The sequence below is a fragment of the Canis aureus genome, chromosome 26 (assembly GCF_053574225.1).
Source record: "Canis aureus isolate CA01 chromosome 26, VMU_Caureus_v.1.0, whole genome shotgun sequence".
Classification (NCBI taxonomy): Eukaryota; Metazoa; Chordata; class Mammalia; order Carnivora; family Canidae; genus Canis; species Canis aureus.
Genome location: NC_135636.1, coordinates 12,784,128 through 12,811,554, shown reverse-complemented (window position 1 = coordinate 12,811,554; position 27,427 = coordinate 12,784,128). Strand labels below are relative to the sequence as shown.

The 27,427-nt window shown below is 37.9% G+C and overlaps 1 protein-coding gene across 4 annotated transcripts in view; it reads left to right on the top strand.

Annotated features, from left to right (window-relative positions):
- The window catches only part of MACROD2 (mono-ADP ribosylhydrolase 2), a 1,919,734-nt gene that overhangs the window by 1,292,678 nt on the left and 599,629 nt on the right, over nt 1-27,427 (top strand). The gene's annotated exons all lie outside the window — the stretch shown is intronic.

Below are 27,427 nucleotides of genomic sequence, written 5' to 3'. Positions count from 1 at the left end.
TCTGAGGTTGGTCTTTTCTGAATGCACATAGAGGGTGGAGGGAAGGAGAAGTTTGGAGTTGGGACAGTGGACAGAGCAGGTGGTACCTACACGTGATAGATTCAGGTTATGTAGGTACTCTGAAGATAGACGAAGAATCTGTGTTGAATAATTTTTAATTTAACAGCATAGAACTTTGACCTCCTAAAGGATGGAGCTCAGTGAATTTTGGAATATGATGACTACTCTTTGGACTCAAACCATTGAAAACATTTTCCTGTAGAATATAATGTATCCCCATTTGTTGTCTGTAGCAGGAAATAAAAGAAATTATTTCAAAATGGTGTCTCAGAGAAGGCCTGAGGCACAGTCATATTTTAAGTGTATGAATACTGAATGACATGATTGCATAATTCAACATGGTCTGGATTAGTTGAGCAAACCATGGGGACATGTCTGTTTATTTTCCTATGTGTTCTTGAAATTAGTGTCTAAGGACTACCCTGACACTGTCTTAACATCCTCTTGGGAATGGATACATGGACTGACATAAATTATTAACTTTTCCCTGGACAGGTCTATTAATATTCTGTGAATTATTATGACTTTATTTGTTTCCCATTAGTTATTCTTGGTCTCTTTCCATTAAAGAGAAATCCACTGTTACTTAAATTTATGTCTTGTATAGGGAAGGTGAATTCAGCCAACTGCTCTTTGAATCTATTTAATCCTAAAATTATTTCTTTAGGTAAACTTTAATGTATCCTCGAGAGTCTCTTTTCCTGAAAATGCCAAAGATAAACTCCCCTTAATTGGGTATAAAATAACAGTTCTTAAACTTGAGTTGTTCTATAAATGACAGTCTGTTCTACAAGGTTCCTAGGTCAACCTAGTTGGAATCTTTGGTGGTTTTTACAAACTGACACTTAAAGATCCGAAAGATTGCTCTGTTTCAGTCCCACACTGACAAATATAAAAATGTTGAGTACTCCAGAAGTGAATACCTCATGCAGGGAGATGAGACCCATCTATGTATGACTGGAAGTGGCCATGAAGTGATAAATCATCTATATTTTTTTCTGTGCTGTCCTAGTAGAGGTGTTCTTAAACAAAATAGATTACATGTCATAGTTATTGGCAGAAATAGTAGACTTCATCACCTTTGCCCTGAGCTGAATTATATCTGTAAGATTATAAAAATAGTTCAAGGTCCACCAGCAATATATTAGCTCATTTTCTTCTGTATTCTTACGCTATGCTCCCTGTGGTTTTCAGAATTTTAAAGTTGGGAGGGGCCTTAAAAATGATTTAGTACAAATCCCTCACCTTAAAGATAAAGAAAATAAGACTCAGAGAGGGTAAGTGACCTGCCAAGGTCAAATCACTTATAGCAATAAAACTTTTAAGTAACCATTTGGGAAATTTCATTATGATATCAATGGAAATCACTAAAAGTGCTAGTGAGATATTCAGAACCCCAGTGTCAGGAAGTGATCCTGAATTGCTAGGTCCAGAGCTGATGAAAATTCCACTGAAGCTGTAATAGCTTCGCCAATAATTATTTTATAATTTCAGACTCCCTGGAATGCATTGAAATCATTGTCTAAAATGCGATTGTGAGAATGTTAGTAACAGTACTTTCCTTTTAGAGGTGGGCCTAATGCCCTGTTCATTTTCTTCCCCTTTGGACAATAAGAGTGGCGCTTCAGGCCATATTGACCAAATCTTGGGAAAATCAATTATTATTGAGTTAGAGCTGAAAAGAAAAACTTGAGAAGTGTTTAATTTATTCCTCATAATATCTACACTTTTAAAGTTCTTGTAATCTGTGATCCCTGACTTACTTGTCTATGATTCCTGACAGAAAACTTCACTTTCAAATCTTTTTTTTTTCTTTCCCTCTGCTATCTTTCAAAAAAAAAAAAAAATCATTCAAGGAAAAGAAAACAGCATTCAACATAGTGAGATGGGGACCAGTCAGCCCAATCATTATTAGAGCAAACCCTATTTCCCTAACTAATCAAAATTCACAGTAATGTGTGGGAAAATAAAGCCAGATTGGCAGAAATAATACAGTTAGGCTTTAGGAAAGACTTAGAATGCAGTCATACATAGCTCATAAAATGTTTTTGCAGAAAGAAATCTAAAGGCTGTGAGGTGAGAAGCTAATGCTAGCATGGAGTGGAGCCTTACGTCATGAGGCTCTGCTGTTCCAAAAGGGTTGCATAAGTCAGTATTACCTTTCACTTTCTTTTCCCTTCCCTCCCTTTCCTCCTCCCCTCATGTTCTACCCTCTATATTCTCTTTCCCTGCCCCTTCTCTCTCTCTGCTTCCATTGCTTCCTCCTTTCTTCTCTCTCTCTACCATTTTTCCTCTCCTGTTCTCTTCTTTCTTGCTTCCTCCATTTCTCTCTCCCCCTTTGTCCATTCCACTTGTCCTCCTTTCCCTCACAGCTCTGTCCTTCCCCTTCACCTCCACCTACTGTTTCCCTGACTACCTCCCAACATTTTTCCAAGCTCTTTTTTTTTTCTTTTCTTTTTTTTTTTTTTTGTTTACCCTCTGTGCCAGGTCCTGGGATAGCATATGAAGTCTTCAAACTCAGGACCTTACAGGCAAGGGCAACAGACAGGTTATCAATACCCAAATAACATGTGAAGAATGAAAACATGTCTTAAACTGTTATTGGTAAAGGGGTTTTTCTAAATGAACCCAGCCTGGGATGGTCTGAAAGGGCATCTCAGAAGAGGGCTGAAGAAGGTAGGGGGCACCAAGGGGGAAACAGGGTGTACAGATGAGAGGATGGGGTAAGAGAGATCAAGGGGTGGGGCAAACACAAAAAGGAGCCAAAGAGAAGGAATAGGCATGTTGACGTTGAAACCCCAAAGGGACTATTTCATGGCCAGGAGTATGATGGTAAATGAACTCTGTCCAAGGATCTTTGAGAATCACGGCTCTTTCTTTGTTAAGCCCACGAGTCTGTCCTCATATTTAAAAAAAAAAAAAAACCTTAATATTCAAAGTATTTAATAACAGGTATGACTCAGGCACTGACCAATCAGAATGGTTGTAGGCTCAAGTGCTGAAACAGGTCCTGGTCTTAGAAGCCCCATTAGTTGCTTGATTAAGGGCAGTCTTGAGCATTCAAGGGGAGAGCCTGGGATGGCAGGGACAATTTGAGGGGACTTTTGGGAACTTGGGGAAGCCACCACCACAAGAGTCCTTTAGTATTTTAACTCCCAATGTGTACTTAAGCAGCCAGAGATCAGCCCTGTCTTCCCCTGAGGTTCAGGTTAATGTTTTAGCTCCAGCCCATGATCTCTGGGGGCTCTTGCAGGGCCTTATGTCAGATATACAAATCCTTCATCCAGGAAAAGCATAATGAAGAAGCCAACCAGTACTTCCCCCTCATTCACCATAAATGGAGTGACTGTACAGAGCCCCTTTCTCCTGTTCTCAGACCTGATTCTCAGCAGAATCAGTCAGGAAGCTAGCACTCAGTGCAATTAGACCCATGCTGGTCCATGGCTTCACCAATCTACCCTGAGGACTGGAGAAGGAAAGAAAAGAAATGACTGAGGGTATTTGTCTCCAGGCTCCATAGCACTTTGGGTAGTTACACTGGCAGGAAGCCAGTGATATCTAGAGCTCTTTTTCCCTCTGCAATACTTCCTCTGTGACTAGTCTACTCCTAAATGGCCTACCCCTAACTACCTCTATGCCACACTCTGTCCCTTTCCCTAGCTTCATGAAGACAGAAATTTTGTTAATCTTTTATCCTTCTGATTCCCATTCATTCATTCATTCATTCATTCAATGATTCTTTTGAGCATTGAATGAATTGAGTAAATGAACTCCGTGTGGCCCTGCTCTAGCTGTGAGAACAAGGGAAGCAAAAAGAATCCATATGAAAAAGGGGAAGATATGGTACTGAAAATCCAAAGACTCTGATATTATTTTCCCATAGACCATCGTAGTTCAGTCTCTGAAGCATAGCAGTAGAGATGATTTAAGGTATATGTAGGGGCTCTGGAACTGGTAAGCACTGTGCAGTTTGAAAAAAAATCCCCTATGGTTGGATGACAGTTATAAAAATGGCTTTTAGGGGGGTTCTGGAGAGTCTACAAGCTCTTTCATTAGCCCCTAAATGCTCATTTCTTTGTCTTTCTTTTATCTAATTTCTTTGCCTTTCTTCTTTGCTTGCATAATAAGCTCTCTTGGAAGCTATATAACATTGTCTGGGTATCTGTCCATTAAAAGAAAAAAGGCCTCCTAAAATCCCAGAGATTTTAATTTAGGCCATCTTTGAGGGCTCCTTTTATTTCTAAAACTTACCTTTAAGTAAGAAGAAAAAAAAAAAAAAAGAATTAAGGCTCCACATTAATCTCTGATAATAAAACAAAGCCCAGAGGTTCCTAACCTCTGATCTAATATAAGGCAGCCCCCCAACTTTGTTTTTTGTTTGTTTGTTTGTTTAACATGGGAAAATATGGAATGGAAGAGAGGGCTACTCCTGAGAGATTATTTAATTAACTTTGCTATATGGTAAATGTAGGTAATACACAAGAGACCAGTTATTATAAATTTCAAAGCTGGTATAAGATATACTTATCACTCAAGGAGATTTTGATAGAGAAACTACAAGAAAATATCTTTTTATATTAAAAAAAAAAAGTCCTTATTTTATATCCTAAAAAAAAAAAAAAGGAAAGTTCTTATTTCTGTCAGAGTGGCTTGGTTTCACTAATACCTAAATACCTAATTATCTGCCATCATTGGCTTTTATTATGATTGGTTTTCTAATAGGTGATATTAATATTCAGTGTTTGAATATGTTGCCCATTAGCGTGAGGAAAAGCCAATACTGTGACACTAATATCATATTTAATGTGATTTATTATTTTAATTTTTAATATGGCTCTTGATCATTCCATATTTTTAATATTCACACTTTAAAATTGTTAGACTTTTTTTTTAATTACTCTTCTGGTTTTTGTATAATTGGTATCATTTCACCTCATCTCATGTCTCTTAGGTACATGAAAATACATCGCTATACCTCTCAACCAAAAGGAACAGTGAAGATTTTAGAGATATGAAAGTGATTTACCTAGCTTTTTTTTTTTTTAAGTTCTTTACTTTTATTATGTGTATTGGTGCTTTCCTTCCTCCCTGACTTCCTTCCTCCTTGATTTCCTCTGTTTGTTCTCTCATTCACCACCTTGCTCCCTACCTCTCTTCTTCCTTTACTTTTGCTTTCTTGCCTCCTTACCTTCCTCCCTCCCTTTCTTTCTTTTTTTCCTCTTTACTTTATTTTTTTTTCCTTTGAAAGAGCATCTGTAAGAAAAATTTATTTCTTCTCTTTTATAAGAAGAAATTGTGCAGTATAAACCCATAATTTATATTGAAGGAAAATGCTTTCTAGGATATGCCCTATCACCTTCTTCGATCACAGTGCTTCTAATTCCGAAGAAGGGTTGGGGACAGCAAGACAAGAGGCCATGGCAGAATGGCTGGGAAAGCAGTAGGTGAGGAACCCATGTCTGTGTATAGCTTCTCTCTTTCCTTGTCTGGAAGTAAGACTCCTGTTTAAGAGTTTTCTGTAAGTTTTTCCTCCACTTCTATGACAAAGGGTGAATTCCATGATCCCTGAAATTAACATTCAGTAAAAGAATGGCATAGTCTCTTGTCAGTAGATGAGTAGACTAAGGACACTGCCATGCTGGGCACTGCAGTGCTATGATAAGCCAAGTCATCTTTGATTGTTTCACAATACTGATTGGAATAAGTGTGTGATGGAAAGAGAAAAGATGGTGACAAAGGGTTAACTCTACCTGTCTGAAATCTAACTCAATATCTTTTTCTTCAATCTGACTCTTTCTCCAGACTTTTCCATTCTTGTTAATTGTTTCACCATTCTTCCATCCTGTCACCTGGGCTCAAAATATCAAAGTTATCTTTGGTTCTTCTGCCTTTTCATCCCTAATCAGTCCCATAAAATTTTCCTTTATCACGCTTGAGAAATCTATCTTTTCCACTCAATTCTGAGCCTTTTCCTGACCCTCCTCCCCACCCCACCACCACCACCACCACCACCGAACTCCGGAGGCTTTTTTCTTCCTGTCTTTGGATTTTTCTTTTCAAACTATTCCAAGTCTGCTGTTAGTTTAATCAATTCCTTTGGCTAAATCAGCCTTTGCCCTAAATCCTCCAGTGCTTTTCTATTAGATGAAGAATAGATTATAAACCTCTTAGCCCAGGATATAAGGTCTTCCATAATCAGTCTTTCCTCCTAAGTCCTTTAACACCCTCTTTGTTCAAACAAGGCAAGCCTGCCATTGTTTTACTCTTGACCACTCCCTTTCTGAGTGTTTGGTAAACAGGATTCTCTCTATGCGTAATGTTTTCATATCTCCCCTTCTGCTGCCTTGCCGCCCCCCCCCCCCCCCCCCGGATATACTTGTGCATAAACACCTGCCTCTGACCCTCCCTTCATATTATTGTCTGAATAGTAAGTTCCTGGCAAATGTTTTGATGGTGATAAAGATGAAGAGAAGGAATACAAGTTCAAAGGGGAAACTTCTGGGCTGAGTTTCTGGCCAGAGCCATGTGGTTTGGAAATGACATACCTGCTCTGTTTCTATTCACAAGGGATTCCCTAACTAAAAATAAGAGGGAAGAACTTGTTATCAGTGGAATAAAAACCACTGTGATATAGAGCTGGTACCAAAAATTATGGAACTGTTTATGAAGCAAACAGATTTTCCCTTTGAGCTAAGAGCACTTTCTTATTTCTGGAACAAGAAAGTCAATGACCCCAATTTGAGTTTCTTTTCACACCAGCCATGGGTCAAGGGCAGCAGCCCTTATCCTTGGGTAAGGCATTATCTTTCTTCCTTTGCTTATTTCCCAGGCTCTTGTGGCCTATCAGCTTCCATCTCTTTCCCAGGAGTTGTGATATTTAGAGAGGTATTCAACAGAAGGGCATGACGGTTCCTGTTTTACGTGTCAAATTCATCCTCATGGCACAGTCTGATTAAAACTTGACAATATTAAAAGCAGGTAAATGAGCCAAATAAACCAGCCAACACTTAAAGTCACCACACTGCTCATTCTAAATTATTCTGAAGGACTGTCTTCACCCACTTTGGGGTTGCTTTACGAGAACAAATGACTAAGGCTTTAAAAGTCAGTCCAAACTCTTCACATGTGTGTTCTACTTTGCTACTTTGGTAGAATTGCTCTCCAACCCCAAATACTTCTTAAAGTCATCCTAATTACAAGGCCACTCATGCCCCTGTTGGCAACACAGCTTCTCTTTTATCACTCTCATTTTCTCTGGCTCAAATTTAGAGAAATCTGACAGTTCACTGTGAATTAAACTTAATGAGTAGTTTGGAGCAACGATGCCAGACTCAAATCTCTTTAGGGTCATAGGGTTCAAGCATTTACTAATGTACAGATGAGGAGTACTTACTCTACAAAATGGTGCCTGTCCTCCAAGTGCTCCAAGGATATTAATTACCCTCTAAGTTTCTCCTCCCTCCTTTAATAGACAATACAGGAAGACAGAAGGTAAATAGAAGATATTTTCTTTGCTATGTGATTCAATTCCACAATGAAGTCCTGGAGAAGATCTCATTGTATTTGTCCTTGGCTATTACTCTTGCCACACTCCAGTCCCTGCCTTATCCACCAAACAGAGAGTGCTTGAACATAGATTTTGACAATAAACAAAACAAGTATGTGCTAAAGAGAATGCATTTGAATGGGGTTTGTTATTTAGCAACAGTGAGCTTCCAACCCTATTTATCCTCGTCTTCTCTCTTCACTTTTTTTGTCCTAAAACAAAAGCTGATCACTCTTCTTGTCCTTTTTTTTAAATGTATGTATTTTTAAATTCTACAATTGCATTTATTCATTCATTTATGTGTTCATCATTTATTTAACACAAAAGTTGGTAGACTTTATCTGTGTAGGGCCAGATTGCAAAAAATAACTAATATTGTAGGCTTTTCAGGCCATGCAATCTCTGTCACAACTACTCAAATAAATTATTGAGCCTGAAAGCAGCCATAGAGAGTCCACAAATGAGTGGGCTTAGCTGTGATCCAATAAAAATTTACTTACAAAAAAGAAAAAAAAAAAAAAAGAAAAAGAAAAAAAGAAGAAGTGGGCTGTTGTTTGCTCACACCCAATTTAACACATTGATTATCTCCTATGTTCTCATTACTATGCTACTATGTTAGGTTCTGGGGAATACAGATGAATAGAACTTGGTTCCTGCCTCAAAGTAGTAACAGTTACTATTTCAAGAAACAAGACTGGCCTTAGACCAAGTCATTTTTGGTGTCTGGTTCATCTGACTGCTCCTCTTTTCTCTGCCAGTGTCTCTGGCCCTGTGCTGCCCGCCCCCATATACCATCCAAAGTGACTTGGTACCACATAAATTCTCTTCCATTTCTTCTCCAGCCCAATTTGCTGGCTCTTAGCACATTGTCCCCAGCTAGCCAAAGGACATAATAAAATAATATACATCAAAGAGTGAATTACTGGCAGCGGCTTAATTTGTTCATCCTTCAGGAGTACTTACATATTAAAAGAGGCTACTTTAAATTCACAGACATCTACTTCAACCTGTAAAACTCTTGTCAGAGGGGTAGGGGAGAATTTTCTGGTAAGGGAAGTCCACAATACAGTCTAAATGCCACAGCATCAGTGACCGCAGATCCCTTTCTGTTATAATGAAGATAACCAACATGTATTGAGTCAGCACCACAGCAATCACTATCACCTGAGGGCTTTCCAGGTAAGATCTACTTTGAGCTTCCTAATACCCCTATGAATCAAGTGCCATTAATACTATGCCCATTTTATAGATGGGAAAACTAAAGCTAAGAGAGGCTAGATAACTTGGTAAAAGTTACACAACTCCTACATAGCCTAGATGGTATTTGACACCATCTGAGAAATACTCAGCCTCAAGACAGTCACTGTAAAGAAGCAAGTCTTCTTTAGATCAGAGTGTTGAGCTCCTATAACAGATTCTTATACAAGGAAGGAAAGTTGGAGATTGTTTAGTATAATCTTATTTTAAGGACAAGGAAACTGGAGGCTCAGAGAGAGATTTGGAGTTTGGATTTGACAAAATCACTGCAGACTGCTATGAGTAGAATGCTGTTCTTAACAGTGTTTAATATATATATATTAAACATATTATATATATGTGTATATATATATCTATATATATGTTTTTGTTAGTTTTGTGTTTGAGTTAGTTTTGCCTTTTGACAAAATAGCAATAAAGAAAACATGAATTCATTAGAAAAAGATTGTTTTTTTCCTGTTGGGGACATTAGTCTGTATAAGACTGTAATGTGCAACTTTGCTCTTCTAAGCTTCCACTCATTACTAGTCATGGGCCAACTGGGGACACCTTGTTGCCTGTCATCCACTGGGTGAGCGAGTCTTCGTGAAGCAAAACCACCCACAGTGATCTATTGAGTGGGAGAGCAGAACAATACAATCCTTCATTAAAAGCCCACATCTAGACATCAGGACTGACTATACTTTCTCTGAATTTCCCAGAGGGTCTTTGAAAGCCCTGACAAAACATAGTTACGGCAAGAGATTGCTGTCTTTTTTGTAAGAACTGTAAAGAATTTCCCAATCAGATGGCTCAATTGCCTGAGCAGTCTGCTTTCCGTAGTGGATTCCAGTTAGAGCAAAAAAAAAAAAAAACAAAAAAAACCAAAAACGTTCAATTAGAAACAACCAGAATTGTACAAAAACAAGGTCATCTGATAAGTTCTTACATCTTATGTCTTTTGTAGGTATAATTTTAGTCTTGTGTGTTTTATAGGTGTATTCTCATGGTAGTTTTTAAAAATCAGGGTGGATTTAGAAGTTAAGGATCTAAGTATCACATATTCTTGAGATATTGGGATCTGATTTTGTAAATTGTCATAAGGCTAACGGAAACTCATAGCCTCCATCTGCACATCATATTGGGAGTTTATTCTCCCAGTATCTTCTCATGAGGATTGGTTTACATAAATAAGAATTAAACAATAGGGATGTCTTCGCCAACTGGACTACTAGCTTAATTTTCATTTGAAAAAATAACATGTTAGACAGAGAGACGTGATCTCTTCAATATGTAAAATTATATGTCAAATCCCTTCTATGTATGTCAATTTAATTAAACCCAGAGCATAGAAAAACTAGAAGTTCTCAATATAAGAAGTCTACAAAACATATATAGCTTTGGTTACCTGGCCGATGGTCAGGTAACTCTGAGAAGTACTAAATTGACAAGGTAACAAGGGGACTAGATATTCTGGAAATGCAGAATATGGTGTTAAAAAACTGGGTAACTTTGAAGCTGATCCAGGAATAATATTAATTTTAAAAATTGCTACTTATCCCCTAGCCCCATCTTCTTTTTGATTTGAGATACTCCACTCTATCTACTTTTTGATTTACTGAGATTCTAAGGCAACTATTACTTTTTTGTGTTGTCCAGCAAATGTACCATCAACTCTGATCATTCCCTTGATTTTTATAGAAGGAATTGAGACTCAGGTAAACTGCACAGTATTCTATTGTCATTATGTTGTGGGGCTGGAATGTGAAGCCAGGTATTCTTATTCCAACCAGGATACTCTTTCTACTGTAACAGGCTGCTCTCCATGATGGGGTTTGGGACAAAAGCAGAGCTGAGAGTGTGGTGATGGTGGTGAATACTCTGCATTCTCTTCTCATATATGCTTTTAAGGATATGAATAACAGAATTGTTGTGTTGAGAATAGGCTCACCTGTACATACCAATTTGCTCACTATTCCAGAGTTAGGTTGTCCAAGGTAGGTACAGCTTCTCAACACCATTAAGAAATATCTGAGCATCTTCTCTCTTTCTTCCCTGTCATCCTTAGTCTGTTGATGTGGCTTCATGGGGGTAGGATGGCTGATGCTGTTCCAGTTATTACAACTGCATTCAGTCATCCATATCTTTGCTTTTAATAAGAAATGCAGGTATTTACCCAGAGGTCTTAGCAGTCTTCTACTTCTACTTCATTATGATTGTGGCACATGGCCACTCCAGCCTGAAGGGAGTGGTCATCTCTCCTAGGTGGATGCACTGCCATCCCCAAGCAAACAGGGTTCTGTTGTACAGAAAAAGAAGGAAATGGATAGTAGATAGTTGCTATATGTTGTCTGCAATGGTTGCCAATTGGGTGCTCTGAGCCTCCTTCTTCTATGTACCCAAATACAGAGGTTTCATTGTCAAGACTCACCCTAGTCTCACCCTTTATTTCCCTGTAAGCTTCAGGGAAATAAAACTTAGCTTCTCTTGAGAAGGAGGTGGCAGATTCTGATTTACTGCATGATACATTGCTTGCACCTCTGTCATGTTTTCCCAAAAAGGAAAATAAACCTGGCCTTAGAAGCCTCACGATATCTAGCATGAAGTGCTATTCTATTTTATCCACTCTTTTTCCTTTCACATTTCATGAACATTCTCTTAAATTATTTTATTATTTCTCTAGGATTTACATAATCTTAGAAGCCATTTTCTCTAATTTGTATGTATTACCTATTCTTCTGGCATGGTGAGATGTGAGCCATCTAAATGATGGACTTCTTTTCTCTCTGGAAGGAGTAAAAATTGTAAATGAAAGCATATCAGAAACTTAAGTTGTTTCTAAAATGAAGGTTGATTGCATAAAGCCATCTCAAATGTAGGCCTTTTCATGACTGGCTTTCCTTGCATTGAGAAATGAGTATTTAATGATCATCTTGTATAATGGCATAAATACATTGTTTGAATAGAAGATGCATGAAGAAGAAAAAAAAAAATCTGGTTTGGGGCTTAACAACAGGGCAGTTTTGTCCCAACTGGGTCTTCCCCTGCAGCAAGCTGGGCCACTGTTTCATGTCCCCTTTGCTATGTTGAATCAGCAGTATGGAAGCCACCACACTGAGTGACCAGCAGAAATGACCAGAAACCACTGTAGAAGGACCATGTTTTCTGCCCTCCAAAAAAATCAACTATGAAAGAAGTGAGGAATTTGAAAAGAAAGTGAGTTTCCTCCACTCAGTTTTTCTGCTATAGGCTTAGAATAGTCCTTCATTTCCTCCTTCAATTTAAACCACAAACCTATTTAAGTAGCCTATAAAATAGAAGTCTATTTTATTTAGCTTTGGCTGTGTGTTTTCTCAGGCTGTGCTAGTAAGTAGCAGAGCAGCTCCCAGTTTATCTCCTGTTCAGGTAACTGGGTACCAAGGTAACTGGGCACCTTGAGAAACAGCATCAGGACACCTTCATCAGCTTAGACTTCTCTTGCAATCATTCACTGACTCCATAGTTTAGTTGACTAATCCTCCTGGAAATCTCATCACATACTTTATTATTATTATTATTATTTTAGAACTCATATCACTATTTTGTGGTTGAACTATATTTATTGTGCTGCTGTGTCCAGCTCACTGTTCTATCTTCAGGACCTAGTTGTGTGCCTACCATCTAATGGGAAGGCAACACATTCTTTCTTCTTCTTCTTCTTCTTCTTCTTCTTCTTCTTCTTCTTCTTCTTCTTCTTCTTCTTCTGTTTGAAATTAATCATGTAAGGGAAGGTAGGTATGCAGGATTGGCTTCAGGACAAAAAAAGAAGCTTTTGAGGGCAGTTGGCTGCCAAATGGATAAAAGGATGCAAGTTCCTTGGTTCTGGGTTTTCTGTCCCCTGTGATGCCATCATAGAGGTCCACTTTGGTTTTTTATTCAATTTCATTTCAAATGAAATAAAACATTTGCGTTTGGAATATTTCACCATGTTTTGCCAAACCATGATAGGGCTTTGGTTTGCAAGAGTGGCTGAGGTATTATAATAATTCCAGCTTGTCTCCAAATTTTAGCTAGTACCCTGGTAATGGAATCAAGAGGCATAATTGCAGGCCCCATGAGAGAGGAAAGAGAAATTGTAGCAGTCCCATAAGTGGAGACCTCAACTTCTAGTTTTCCTCTTTGTTGAACATGGACCAGTGACATGAGATTAGGTTCACCACTGGTGACTTGGATAACAAATCTGGAGGGCATCTTACCCTAAGGGAAGAAGGAATCCAAGTCAAATTTGAACAACTATCTTTCACAGGGACTCTCACAGGAATTTCTTGATCAGTAAAATTTGACAATGTTAAGTTAAGGTCCCTTACTCCAATGAGATGGGATACAAGGCCCCTTGCTCCAATGAGAAGCTTGATGGTTGAAGGCAGGAGACAAAAAAAACCTGAGTGTAATCCCAGACCCACCACTTATGAGCTAAATGATGCTGAACAAATTACCTGATCTCTGTTTTCTTCATGTAAAAAATGGTAATGATAATAGTAGCTGCCTTATAGGATCTTTATGGGGGTTCAGTCATATTTAATTTAATTTAATATGTTAATATTTGCAAGGTGCTTAGAATGGTGCTTAGAATACTAGAAATATAGTATATATGTTTTTAAATAAATTATCGGCAAGAGTAACTGAGGGCTCAGAGCCGATGACAGATAGCAACAGAGAAATTGTAGGCATGGAATCTACTAGGTAGAGTTGAGAGCCAGACAAAGGTGACCGAGCTGACAGATGGAATGGTCTCAATGATGGATGACCAAGATGCATATTAACAACTGGGGCTGAACATCCTACAAGTCTGGAAATAGCAAGGGCTTTGCAAAGTCTCTGATGCCATGAGTTTTACATTTTTTAAATAGAATTTATCTTTTTGAGCTGGTGAGGCTTGGCTGTGGTCTGCTCTGCTATTTTCCAAGGTGTGCTTCCTTTCCATTCCTTTCATCACCTCATGCTCCATTGGGCTATTTTCTAGGTCTTAGTAACCTCCCTTGACAAAAGAAATGGAGCTCAGGCTCTCAGCAGTGGTCCAAGCCACACAGATGTTATGGGTCAGGGAAGATCAATAACATTTCCTCAGATGCTCTTCATTGGGTGGTGGTATTGCATGAATGGCACTGTAGATAGTCATCCCTGGAACCTGGCTGGTCAAAGATGCAGTAAATACAAGAGGAAGCTAAAAGATAAACTTGACTGTGTATATCCTTTCCATTTTACAAACTGCCTACATAGTAATCACACTGGCAAAAATCAGGCCTATAATAAATTCAATCAAATTGCCCATTACTTGTGTAATTGAGAACTTATAAATATTTTAAATAATAAAATTGTGAAAAATTTCTGTATTAGTGCTCTGGGAATGTTTTAAATCTGTAAAGACTGGGGGATTCATAGGGATGGTTGAATATGAAATCTTTCCTTTCATATCTCTGAGATCAAATATTTTTCCTGGATGCTTTAAAAGAGTGAATATGTGAACATTTACAAGGAAGGAAGCCCAGAAGAGTGAATGTAGGGTAGTCCTTCTGGGAAGATGTATTTAAGAAAAGGAAGAAGAGCAAAGAAAAAGGAAATGCAGAAATAGAACTAATTTGACTCTGTATATATGTCTTTCATTGATGTACATCCTTTTGCCCCCAAAGGGTATAATTTGATGTGATTTATCCTTCTGCTTTAATTAGATATCTTAGTCCTTGAAAATTGAGACTAATCCCCAATATGTATGAGAGGCATGAGATATTTAAATATTACCAGAGAAATACAAGAGCAATATAAACTAATATCTCAAGGCAGATTCTCTTAATAGACTTGTAATGCTTGTACATAGACGAAAAAGAAAAACAGTATTGTTCTAAGATTTTCTATAATTCAGTCTTTAATGTTTGCATATCTAATTATGTATATATGTGTTCATGTATCTATATTTTATACCTATTGTAGATGTTAGTTTTAGATAGAAAATCTACTCTTAGTTTTTACTTTTACTTCATAAATAGTAAACCCAGTTTTATTTGGGATGGCAATGTACCCAGCTTTTTTTTTTTTTTTTTTAGACATATTTCCCAGACTCCTTTGCAGCTACATGTTTTTGTGTATTCATGGTCTGGGCAATTCCATCTAAGTGAAAGTTGCTGGGATTCTAGCAAATTGCTGTTTCTTGATAAGTGCAATGCCCCTGCTTCCTTGTCCCTTCCTCTTCTTTTTGTTTGGAACTCAGCTTATGGGGCTGGAGGTACAGATCCTTAGGTTGGAAGAGCCACCCTAAGAATGGCAGACAATAAGAACAATCCCAGGACACTGACGAATTTGTGGAACTATATCTTGTAGGGGGAGAATGATAAAGTCACGATTGTTTCAGGCACTTATGTTAACTATAATTATACTTACAAGATTATATATGGAGTGACAGAGCATGAGGGCCATTAAGAGCAATTCTCATTCAAATCAGTATCTATTGCCAAGGCTTAGAAAGGAATGTCTCAGATTTGATACCTCTTGGGTGGGCATAGCTGTAAATTTGGAAATTTATAAGGATATCCGAACTTCACCACAATACAATATTATCACACTTACAGGGCTTGAAAGTATAGTAGGTACACTGCACTGGTATGTTCAATTTTACAATAATTCTAGGTTTGTTTGTTCTTTTTCCTCCAGTGGGAACATCTTGAATATCTTGATAGAAACTTAATAATAAGATTTTGATTTCATACCAAATACATTTAACTTATTTATTTGATTTGATCTTTCCTCAATATCATGTTTATTCAGTATACTATATCAAGGTAAAAGGAATCTAATTGGCAAGATTGTTTTTAAAGCTACAATGTAGATAAAAAGACACATTTTAAAGCAAATTATAATTAACAAGCCAACAAATGTTAAGTGTTTAAGGAACTGTACTAGGGACCAGAATGTGCATGGCAATTACAGCAGCATCAGGCATGCACCTTTCTTACTTGCTCCAATCTCTTAGTCTAGAGAGCATTTGATTTCTCCTGGATGTTTCAGAGAGCTGCTATTCTACCTGCTTGTAAAAATTCAGCTCCTCTGAGATTTATGCCATTGAGCTGCCTCCCCTGTTGTCTGCCAACCTTCTGCACACTCACCTTCACTGACAAAAACTTGGGCCTTTTTCTTCTCTATTATTCTCTATTCAGGCCTTGCTCTTGATTGAAATCCTTATATGTGCAACCCTACAGCAGCATTGCCTCTTACTTGCTGGACATCATGCCACTTTATCCACAAATACTTCAGAATGTACCTCCAAAAGATAAAACACTGCTAAGAAACATGTCCATAATACATTAATGAACAAACAGTCTCAATGCACATATCTTGAGTAGTCTCATCTGTTTTCAGTTTGTTTAAATTAGGATCCAAATAAGGCCCACATATTTTATGTAGTTGTTATGTCTTTTAAATTAGTCTCTCTCTTTTAAATGTATATTAAAATGTAAAATACATACAGTAAGGAGAGAAAAGTACACTAATCTAAGATACACAGTCAATGAATTTGTGCATAACTACCATCCAGATCAAAATATAGACTATCCCTAGCACCTCAGATTTCCTCATGCCCCTTATTCATCTATACCACTCACCCAGAGATAGCCACTATTCTGTTTTTAAATCTATCTTTAAATCGGCTTTAATCTGTCAGTCTGGTTTCCATTTCCTTCCTCCCTCCATTCCTTCTTTCCTTCCTTCCTTCTTTTATTCTTCCCTCCTTTTCTTCTTTGGTTCTTGAATTTTTTTTTGTTGTTCTGTAGAGTATCTCATAATTGAGATTTGGCTAATGACATCATTAGTGTCATTTAAATCAAGTGCCCTCCTTAATGCCTGTCACCCAGTTACTCCATCACCCCATCCTCCTCCCCTTCCAGAACCCTTTGTTTGTTTCCCAGAGTTAGGAGTCTCTCATGGTTTGCCTCCGTCTCTAATTTTTCCCACTCAGTTCCCCTCCTTTCCCTTATAATCCCTTTTACTATTTCTTATATTCATCATATGAGTGAAACTATATGATTATTGTCCTTCTCCAATTCATTTACTTCACTCAACATAATACCCTTCAGTTCCATCCACATTGAAGCAAATAATAGGTATTCATCCTTTCTGATGGCTGAGTAATATTCCATTGTGTGTGTGTGTGTGTATATATATATATATATATATATATATATATATATATATACCACATCTTCTTTATCCATTTATGTGTGGAAGGACATTGTGGCTCCTTCCACAGTATGGCTGTTGTGGACATTGCTGCTATAAACATTAGGGTGCAGGTGTCCTGGCATTTTTGGTAGCCTAATAGCTAACAAAGAGAAGTTTTTCTTTACAGATGAGCATTTATTAATTTTAATCATCTGTAAAGAAAAACTCCTCTTTGTTAGCTATTAGGTTACCAAAGTTACAGCTCCAAAGGAAAGGCAGGAAAATCCTTTTAATTTCTGTTTACTTACTGGGTTTCAAAATAGTGATTTGGTTCCTCAGTAATTTTCAGAAGTGTCCAATAATTTTGCTTTTATATATCATTAAGAAAAACAAAAATGAATTTTAAACCTATTTGGTATGTTCCAATCTGTTGCATTTATTATCCTTATTAGTACTCCAACTGTTCCATTATTGGTCACTAAGAGCCTATTCAAATAGACTTCTAAATCTTTTGGACATGACCCTTCTGGCTTTTGATGGATTCCTTACTTTTTGATGCAACAAAATGTTGCAGGCCTATCTTGTATATTTTCTTCCCCAGATCTGGATTCAGCCATTTTCCCAAGGAGCATAGAAAATATCTTTTAGGATGGGAGATAAACCTAGTGCTATAAATAATCCAGCAGCAAAAGAAAACAAAACAAAAACTGATGACATAGGCGAAAGAGAGAAAAATGCTTGCATATCTTTGAGAGTCAAGAGGGACTGGGATCTGATGAAAGGACTGACTTTTAGTGGGAGCAAACAGCTAGTCTTCTATAATAGCATGAGTATATTAGGGATGTGTATATATAGTGGGGGAGAGAGAGTGGGAGACTGAGACTAAAATCTATAGGGTTGGCTAGCAGGCTGGAGATACAGAGAAGAGCTGATATTGTACTGGAGTCCAAAGAGTACACTTATCTTGATGAGCAATGAGTAACATATGGAATTGTTGAATCATTGTATTGTACACTTGAAACTAATATAACATTGTATGTTAACTATACTAGAATTTACTAAAATAAATAAGTGACATAGATAATAAATGTTATGAGTTTAGAGGACAGAAAAAGTTTACCAGGAACTATTGAAAATCTGCAGAGGAAGGATCTAAAAGAGCAAGATGAGTGGTATTCAGAGGTAGCACAGTATCACGGTTAAGGGCAAAGATGCTGAAGTTTGAAATATAAATCCCAGCTGGACCACTCCATATCTGTATAACTTTGGAAGAGTGCTTCATTGTCTCTAAACCTCAGTCCCTTTATCTGGAAAAATTTTTTTTTTTTAAATGAAAAGAAGAGAAAAGAAAGGGACTAGTGCTAGCTCACATTTACTGAGCACTTACTACAATCCAGAGACTGACTGCTTAGAGTGGTATGTGTATTATCCCATGAAATTTGAACCCATGAGATGAGTGTTCTTCTTGTTTCTATTTTTCCAACAAGAAAATAGAAGTTCAGAAATCTGAAATTACTCGCTCAAAGTCACATATCATAATAGCACCAACTCCTGAGGATTAAATGAGATAATATAGAGATCATAGCACTATACTTAGCACACAGGTAGTACCCACTAAAGCACTGTTATCTTCATCTCTACTGATAAAGTAGAAAGGAAGTTATTTGGCAGCCTGACAAAGGCCTGGAGATAGTGGAACATGATGGACCCCAAGAAAATGGAGTAGACCAGTCTGGCTCCTTAAGAGGGCATGAGTAAGGGAGAGGGGGAATATCACTGGCAAGGATGGCAGAGAAGGCCTCCAAAGGGCTTTACAGACTCTGATACTTAGGGAGGGGATACCAGTGTTTGGCACCAAAATGCTGTTTACTGACTTACTCTGAACAACAAACAGCAGGATTCAAGTGGGAGGTAAGCCAACAGATGTTAATTGGATCCTATGTGTGTCCTTAAGGGTGCTGCTGATTGCCTACAGTTTACAGGTGTTTCCCTCTTTGTAGTCAATAAGCTTCAGGGACATATTTTGCATATGTTTTGCAGAAAGTAATTCATTTGTGCTTTTGTCCTCCCTCCCTACAAAGATTCAGGGAGCTCAACAGCGTCCTAAGAAATTTTTAACGGAAAGCCCCTTATATCATTGAGTCTGCCCCCTTCCTGCAGGTCGTCACCTTGACAACTTACACAATAGGAATAATTCATTTGATCCTCCCCAAAGGTTGAGCCCAGGGTATACATGAGTGTAATGCCAATTGCTGGCTTGCCAAAAGCTGGTAGCCATTAGCTGAGTGGCTTCCATAAGCTTTCCCGGGGAAGATTGTGTTTCCAAGGCTGGTGCCTGGAGTTACCTGTAGGACATACTGACTTGAAAGGAGAGTTGAAAGAGGCCATGGAAAAGGGACCAAAGACGGGATAGAACTCCATGGGAACCCAGAGCATGCTCAACATTGGCCCAGTGACAGACATGCCGAATGTGAAGTGTTGGCTGAGATTCCACCTCAGCTTCTTAGGCACACAAATCCTGGGGAAGCATCCCAGAAATCTTTACAGAAAGTCTTATTCGTGAAAGCAGGGGCACCTTAAATAAGGAAACAACAAGCAAATCCATACCTCTCCACTGAACTTAAAGGCATGGAGAAGGGAGAATAACTTTTGCCACAACTTCCTTTTGCCTATGCTTTTCCTATACCCCATAGCTTCATAGTGCTTGTGACTTGTGCTCTTCTAGCTAAAACCCCACAGGTGCCACCTGACTGATTCAAAGACATCTGAAAGTCTGTTAACATGACAGTAAAAACTAAAACATCAGGAATAGCTTGTTTGGAGTCTGTGCAGATGTGCAAAGAGAGATAAGAGACAACTGTGAATGTCCTGGAGGAATGGGATCTAAATCTGAAAGAGTTTGCTGCAGCTGCCTGGGAAAAACCATAAAGCCGTTTTACTCATGGGAATTCTAGCAGGAGGGCTCCAAGGAGGCTAGATAGGTCTTTTGGCTATTTGTCTATGGAAGGCCTTTTACATAATAATTATGTCTACAATTATTATTGTTATTGTGTCTACCTCATTATTATTATTCCATAGAAATTCTTTCATTCTTCTTCCCATGCTACAAAACAATGAGCAGATTCAGTGTTTATAAGGACTCTTATGAATAAGGTATCTGAGATGTTGTAGTCTTGCTAAAGAGAACAACATGGTACAACCATTTTTCATATTTCTTTTTTATTATTGAACATCTTTTTATTGGTATTTGGGTTTGTAGATGTTTGGAGGTTCTTAGAATTAAGAAAAATGCTTTTTCCCTATCTAGTGATTTATGAGAAGTGATCTGTAGCATTTTTATATTATATTTTACATGATTAATTGATGTTTGTCCCCAAAAAGTTTGTTAGTGAAATAAATTTGGAATTTCCCAGCTTAAATCAGTTTATCTTATTCAGTAGACTGAGTCTTTAATATACATTTTGTCAGTATTTCTAAAATTTATTTGAAAAATAAACACCTTTTCTTTTCCTGTCTTTCTTTCTTTCTTTCTTTCTTTCTTTCTTTCTTTCTTTCTTTCTTTCTTTCTTTCTTCTTTTTTTTTTTTTTAAGGAATCACCTGGGGGCTTGTTAAAATGCATATTCCTGGGCTCCACGTCCAGATATTTTGGTAGAGTACTCTGAGGAGAAACATTTGTATTTTGAAACAGCCCTCAAGGTGATTCTGTTGCAGAGTTCTATGAACCATATTTGAAAACACTGATTGGGGCAAAGTGCTACTTAGTGATAAGATTGAAGAGATATAGAGGAGTAATGAGGGAAGTCTCTAGAAACAAACAAATATTCTTTCTTGGAAGATAAAAAAATCTGTTCATTGTTGTTTTGTTTTGTTTTCCCAAAAGAGACTGATTGAAAGGCCATCTATGAAAAACTCACAGCTAACATCACACTTAATGGTGAAAGATGAGAAATTTTCCCCGAGTTCAGGAGTAAGACAAGGATGTCCATACTCAACACTTTTATTCAACATGATATAGGAAGTTTTAGCTAGGGCAGTTAGATAAGTAAAGGAAATAAAGGGCATCTAGATTTGGAAGGAAAAATGAAAACTTGCTCAATTTGCAGAGGACATTTTATATGCAAAAACCCTAAGAAATCTGCAGGAAAGAAAAACTATTAAAGCTAATAATTGACTTCAGCAAAGTTGCAGGGTAGATCAATATACAAAAATCACTTGTATTTCTATATACTAGCAATGAACAATCTGAAAAGGAGATCAAGAAAACAATGCCAGTTATAATAGTATCATTCTTATGAATAAATTCAACCAGGGAAGTGTAAGGCTTTTTCACTAAAAGCTACAAAACATTGTTAAGATAAAGAAGACTTAATATATGGAATATATGAACATGGAATGTTCATTGGTTGGAAGACTTAATAGTTAACACTATTAACTATTAACAGATGGCAATACCCCCCAAAGCAAATTATAGACTCAATATAATCTCTATCAAAATTCTAACTGGTTTGTTTTGCAGAAATGCAAAAGATGATTCTAAAATCCATATAACTACCAAAGGAACCCAAAGAGTCAAACAATCTTTTCAAACAGAATAAAATCAGGGGTACTTGGGTGGCTCAGTCAGTGTCCAAATTGATTTTGGCCAGGTCATGATGTCAAGTTCATGGGATTGAGCAGTGTTGGGCTCCACACTCAGTAAGGAATCTGCTTGAGATCCTCTCCCTCTGACCCTCCCCTCCACGTGCAAAAAAAATGAATTTGGACCCCTACCTCACAACATCTACAAAAAAAGGAACTAAACAGAGATCTAAGACTTAAACATAAGAGCTAAGACCATGAAACTCTTAGAAGGAAATGCATGTGAATCTTTGTGATGTTGGATTAGACAAGAGTATCTTGAATATTACACCAAAAGCACAATAAAGAAACATAGATTAAACTGGGCTTTATAAAAAACAAACTTCTATACATCAAAGAACACTGATAAGATATTGAAAAGAATGGGAGAGAATATTTGCAATTCATGTCTCTTATAAGGGTTCTAGTACCCATTACTGCAAAAGACAAACCATCCAATTTAAAAAATGGCAAAGAATTTGAATAGACATTTATCCAAAGATAGACAAATGACCAATAAGCACATGAGAAAGTGCTCAGCATTCTTAGGAAAATTCAAATCAAAACCACAGTGAGACACCATTTCACACCTACTAGAATGTCTGTAATCAAAAAAAAAAAAAAAAAGCAGACAGTAACAAATGCTTTGACAAGGATAAGGGGGGAAAATGGAACTCTTGTACATTACTGATGGAGATGTAAAATGGTGCAGGCTGGTAAAAGAAAGAGGTAAAAGTTCCTTAAGCTACACACAGAGTTACCATATTACCCAGCAATTCTTATCCTACATATAACCAAGAAAATTGTAAACAGATATTCGCACAAAACATGTGTATGACTGTCCATAGCACCACAACTTGTAATAGCCAAAAAGTGGAAACAACCCACATGTCTATCAGCTGATGAACAGATAAGCAGAGTCTGGTATATTCATGCAGTGGGATATTATTCAGCCATAAAAATGAATGAAGTACTGATTCATGGTACAATATGGTTGAGCCTTGAAAACATGCTGAGAGCATCCAGACAAAAATGGCCACATCTCTTATGATTGCATTATATGAAATGTCTAAAATAGGCAAATCCAAAGACAGAATATAGATTAGTGGTTGCCAGGTGTTGAGGGGAGAAAGGAGAATAGGGACGACTGCTAATAAGTATGAGGTTTTTGTTTTTGTTTTGAGTGATTAAAGTGTTATGGAATTAGTGGTCATGGATGTACAAGTTGTGAATGTACTGACAACCACTGAATTGTACACTTGAAAGTGGTAAATTCTATGGTATATTTATTTTATATCAATCAGATAAAAAATAGAATAAACTAGTTATGGTACTAAAGTCTAAGGGAGACAAAGACAAATAAGGCCTTGTGTCAGCCCTTAAACATTCCATATTGCACAGAGGGGACATCCAATCAAATCAGCACATCAATGTGGGGCAGCCTCCAGGAGTGATAGGAAGATACTCCCCAGTGAGGTGCTACTCCAGATAAAAGCAAAGATCCCCAATTAAGTCTTTCTGTCCTTATCTGGTGCTATGCTTCTCTTGCACTCCAGCTCTATTCTAAACCCTGTACTCCTCCCTGACACAGGGACTTTTTTAAAAAAGATTTTATTTATCTATTCATGAAAGAAACAGAGAGAGAGAGAGAGAGAGGCAGAGACATAGGCAGAGGGAGAGGCAGGCTCCATGCAGGGAGCCCAATATGGAACTCCATCACAGGACCCTGGGATCACGCCCTGAGCCAAAGGCAGACACTCAACTGCTGAACCACTCAGGTGTCCTGACATAGGGGCTTTTCACATACATTCCCTTCCTTGGGAATGCTGTTCCCTTACACTTCTTGTCAAGTCAATTTCTCCTCATCCTATAGACCTTAGCTCATATGTCTTTGCTACAAGGGAAATCTTCCTACCCTAACTTTCATAATCAGGTCAAATAGCCAACTGTATGCTCTCTTGTCTTGTAATTCTTCCCCATAACTCTTAAAGGTACACTTTCACACTGCTGTGCTTCTTTCATTTAATTGTCTTTTCCTGACGGAATTTGAAGTTGTTGAGTGTAGGGATCTGCTTGCTTTTGCTCACCAAAATAACGTCAGCACTTCTCAGTGTCTGGCACACAATAGTCTCAATGAGTACATGATGATCAGCCAAATAAATGAATAGATATAGTGGTCTACTGTCTATCTGGCTATGCAAGAGAATATGGTGATAGGGACATTTGAGAGGAAAAGGTGGTTCCTTCTGGCCTTGAGAGCTCCCTGCTGTACGCCTCTTCCCCTGAGCTGCAGCCATTTAGTCATCTTATCCTCATGCAACCTGTGAGGTCCTTTGATGTTACAGTTGTCACTTACATTTGAATCACCTGGAATGTAATATGAGGATAAGATGACTGAGTGATTATAAGGCTCAGTGCAAGTGTCCAGCATTGTTTTATTGGGCTATTAGGTCAAGTCCAGTTTGCTCATATTCTGATACCTCATATTCTAATACCTCATCATATTCTGCTGCCAGGTCTATAAATGTCAAATAGTAACAACCTTTGACCTCCTGACTCAGGCTTAAGCATGCTATCAAGTAAGCCTGACTGATCTTCTTTAATAAGAGAATATTTAATCTGGATTAATCATATTATAATAATGTATTTTTTATTTTTATTAGAGTCCTTGGGGAATGTCTTCTACTGGTTAAATGCTGTCTTACAGAGTAACAAGCTCAAACTGGGTTTTATTTTTTAATTAAAAGATCAAAAGTTTTACTTAAAATGTTTTTAATGCTTTCAACTTGAAAACACATGGTGGGCGTGTGTCATTTTGCACTGATACAAACTTTACTAGCCTTGGCAATTGAACTAAAAGTGAATCCAATAGCTAAAGGAATAGCTAAAGGAATATTTGTGGAGAAGACAAACAAATTGTCTAGGATAAACAAAACCAGTGTTTATTTTTAATCGATAGCAGCTGAGCACAGGGAGATGCAGTTAGCTCAGGGCACAGATCAAGCTCATTAAGTATCCTGGGCCTCTTATAAATCATGGGATGTGTCGAATCTCGACTTAAACTGAACAAGACAATAGCTTAGGATACTTCCCTTGTACCAGGCAGACAAGTGTCATTGGCAGAGAGACCCTGGGAGGGAGATTGGGCAAGGCTGTTTTTCCCCTTAGGCACTGGAGCCTACGCACTTGTCAACATTGGCCTCTGAAGAGGCCAAGAGCCAAATGGCCCACATGTGAGGACTGGCTCCTGCACTTCCTCGCCAGGTGGAGCCAATTCTATCAGTACCTTACCCTCACCACTTAACCTACCTGGTTCCCGTACTCACTGCAGATTTCTTGCACCTCAGTCCTAGAGGTGTTTGTTCTCTGGCCAAGAAGGTATGCTCTGCTCAAGTACATGCAGGCCAGAACCGTAGAGAGTTAGCCAATAAAGACGGGAGGTGGTAGGGAAATACCCTCTGTAAATCACCCCTCAGTGGAAGACTTCAGCTTGTGTTCTACACAGTTCCTCAGAGCGCCCCTCAGTTATCCACAGTAGTAACCCATTCATTAAGGTGTGCTGGCTTTCGTCTCTGCCATGCCCAGTTCATCTTCTTCTTCACAATGGTTTCTGAAATCATCTCCCAAATAACATACGTTTTCCAAAATCCTAGTTTCAGTGTCTGCTTTTGGGGAAACCCAATCAGGGACATTTTGCATCTGTGAGCCTTTTACTCTACAAGGAACATTGAAAATATCAGAGATAGCTAGAGAGGCAGTCCACTTGGTGGTTAAGAGGGCATTGCCTAGAGGCAGAATGCCTTACCGTGTACTGGCTCTAACACTCACTGGGTATGTGATCTTACATAAGACACAGAACCCAATGAACCTCAGTTTCCTCAACCATAAAATAGAGCCAATGATGAAAATCATACCTACTTTATGGGTAGGTACCTCTCTCACGGGGAGAATTAAATGAGTAATCCTTTTATTACTTTTGGAATACTACATAGCACATGGCAAATGCTCAATGAAGGTTAGCTATGGTTATTTGAATCACAGAACATCAGACTGGGGGAAAAAGTTTGCAGGTGACCTGATGTGACCACATTAAGCAACTGAAGACCAGAGAGACATGAAGTTGTTTCCTCAAGGTCTCAGAGCTAGTGACAAGACCCAAAGATCCCTCAGCTCAGTGCAAGATCTACCTTTAAAAAGTTCTATCCCAAAAATCTAGCTTCACAACAATCAGACCTCCAAATATCTCATTAAGAAATAAAATCCAGGGTAGTCATTTAATTTTGCTGCTGTTAAAAAGATACCTAGACATAACAAAGCAAGAAATGGGCAGTAATTATGTAAGATTTCAAGGATTTCATGAATTTGAAAACGGAAACTTATTTTATGAAAATTTAAAAAAAAAATCAACTCTGCAATGCCCTAGGCAGAATGTCCTCCTGTAGACTGTATGATTTAGATACAAATGCTTTCTTCTGCAGAGTCCTTTGTGAACCTCAGCTTAACCTCCAGGTCTGGGCAGATGACAGGTTCTGGCTGTGCAGAGTGGAAGTCCTTAGAGTATTTGACAGCATTTATCTGATTATAGCTCATAGCCTTGGTAGTATTTGCTAGTTTATGGAGGAGGTTTGAACTAGACCTAATAAAATAAAAATATATGTTTTTATAACAGTCCTTTTCTTTTGAAAGTTTCTCTTTTTTATTTGCTCTTCCATGCAAGCCACATCTTCTCATCTTATTTTTGACCTTAAATGATGAAGGGGCAAAACACAAGAAGATACCAGAAGTGAATTGGAGCAAAGACCTCACTAAATGAAAGCTCTCCCTCCTGTTCAGCCACTGAGATCAGTGGAATAAAACCACATTAAAGATGACCTCTGGCCCTTACCCTCCAGAGATGACATCTTTCAGCAGCAGCGAGCATGCCTCCGTATAAATACACAAAATATTATAGAAAGGAGAGAGCTCTGTGATGCCGAGACCTATAAATATTTGTCTGAGAGTCATGTTTCTATTTATCTTTGAGTATGTCTGGCAAAGGAAATCTGGAGAGAATTTCTTAAAAGGTGAAGCAAGTTGGTGTCATTTTATCTATTCTAATAGCATCGGAGAAATCTCTTTGGTTGCACAGTAAATAGTTGCCTCCAGATCATCAGGCCAGGGGATTTTTATTCTTTGGCTTCAATTCCAACCTCATATCTTGAACCCCACTCATTTCACCATGAAGAATTATTTCCAATATCTCTTGCTTGTTAGCTAACCAAGTATTAATACATTGAGCCTCTTTTCTTCTCTGCCTTTCCTTAACTACAACTGATGATAAAAGCTATAACAAAATCAATTTATTATTATTGTTGTTATTATTATTTTAAAGCTCCCATGGGAGCCAATTCTGGTTGGATATAGATCAACAGTGTGCAAATGGACAATCTGCAAAGCTTGGTGCAATAAAATAACCTTTAACTCGGGGCCAAATGATATATGATACATATCCTAAAGCTCTTCCTCGTCATTTTTATGGTTAAATTACTGTGATTGAGCATCAAGCTTGCCTAAGATTTTGCTTCTCCACTTCCTTGCCTTTATCTTCTATATATCAAGTTGCAAGGAAGGTTTTTATTTTGCAATTCATTTTTCCTCTTGAATAGTGATTATATGCAGTTTCAGGAGTCACAATGCTGTAGTTTATAATTCTTCCAAGCAGGAGAATGACAACATGGCAATAGAATGCAGTAATAGCAATAAAACGAAGGGGCTATTTGTTCATGTCTCTGGGAAAATAA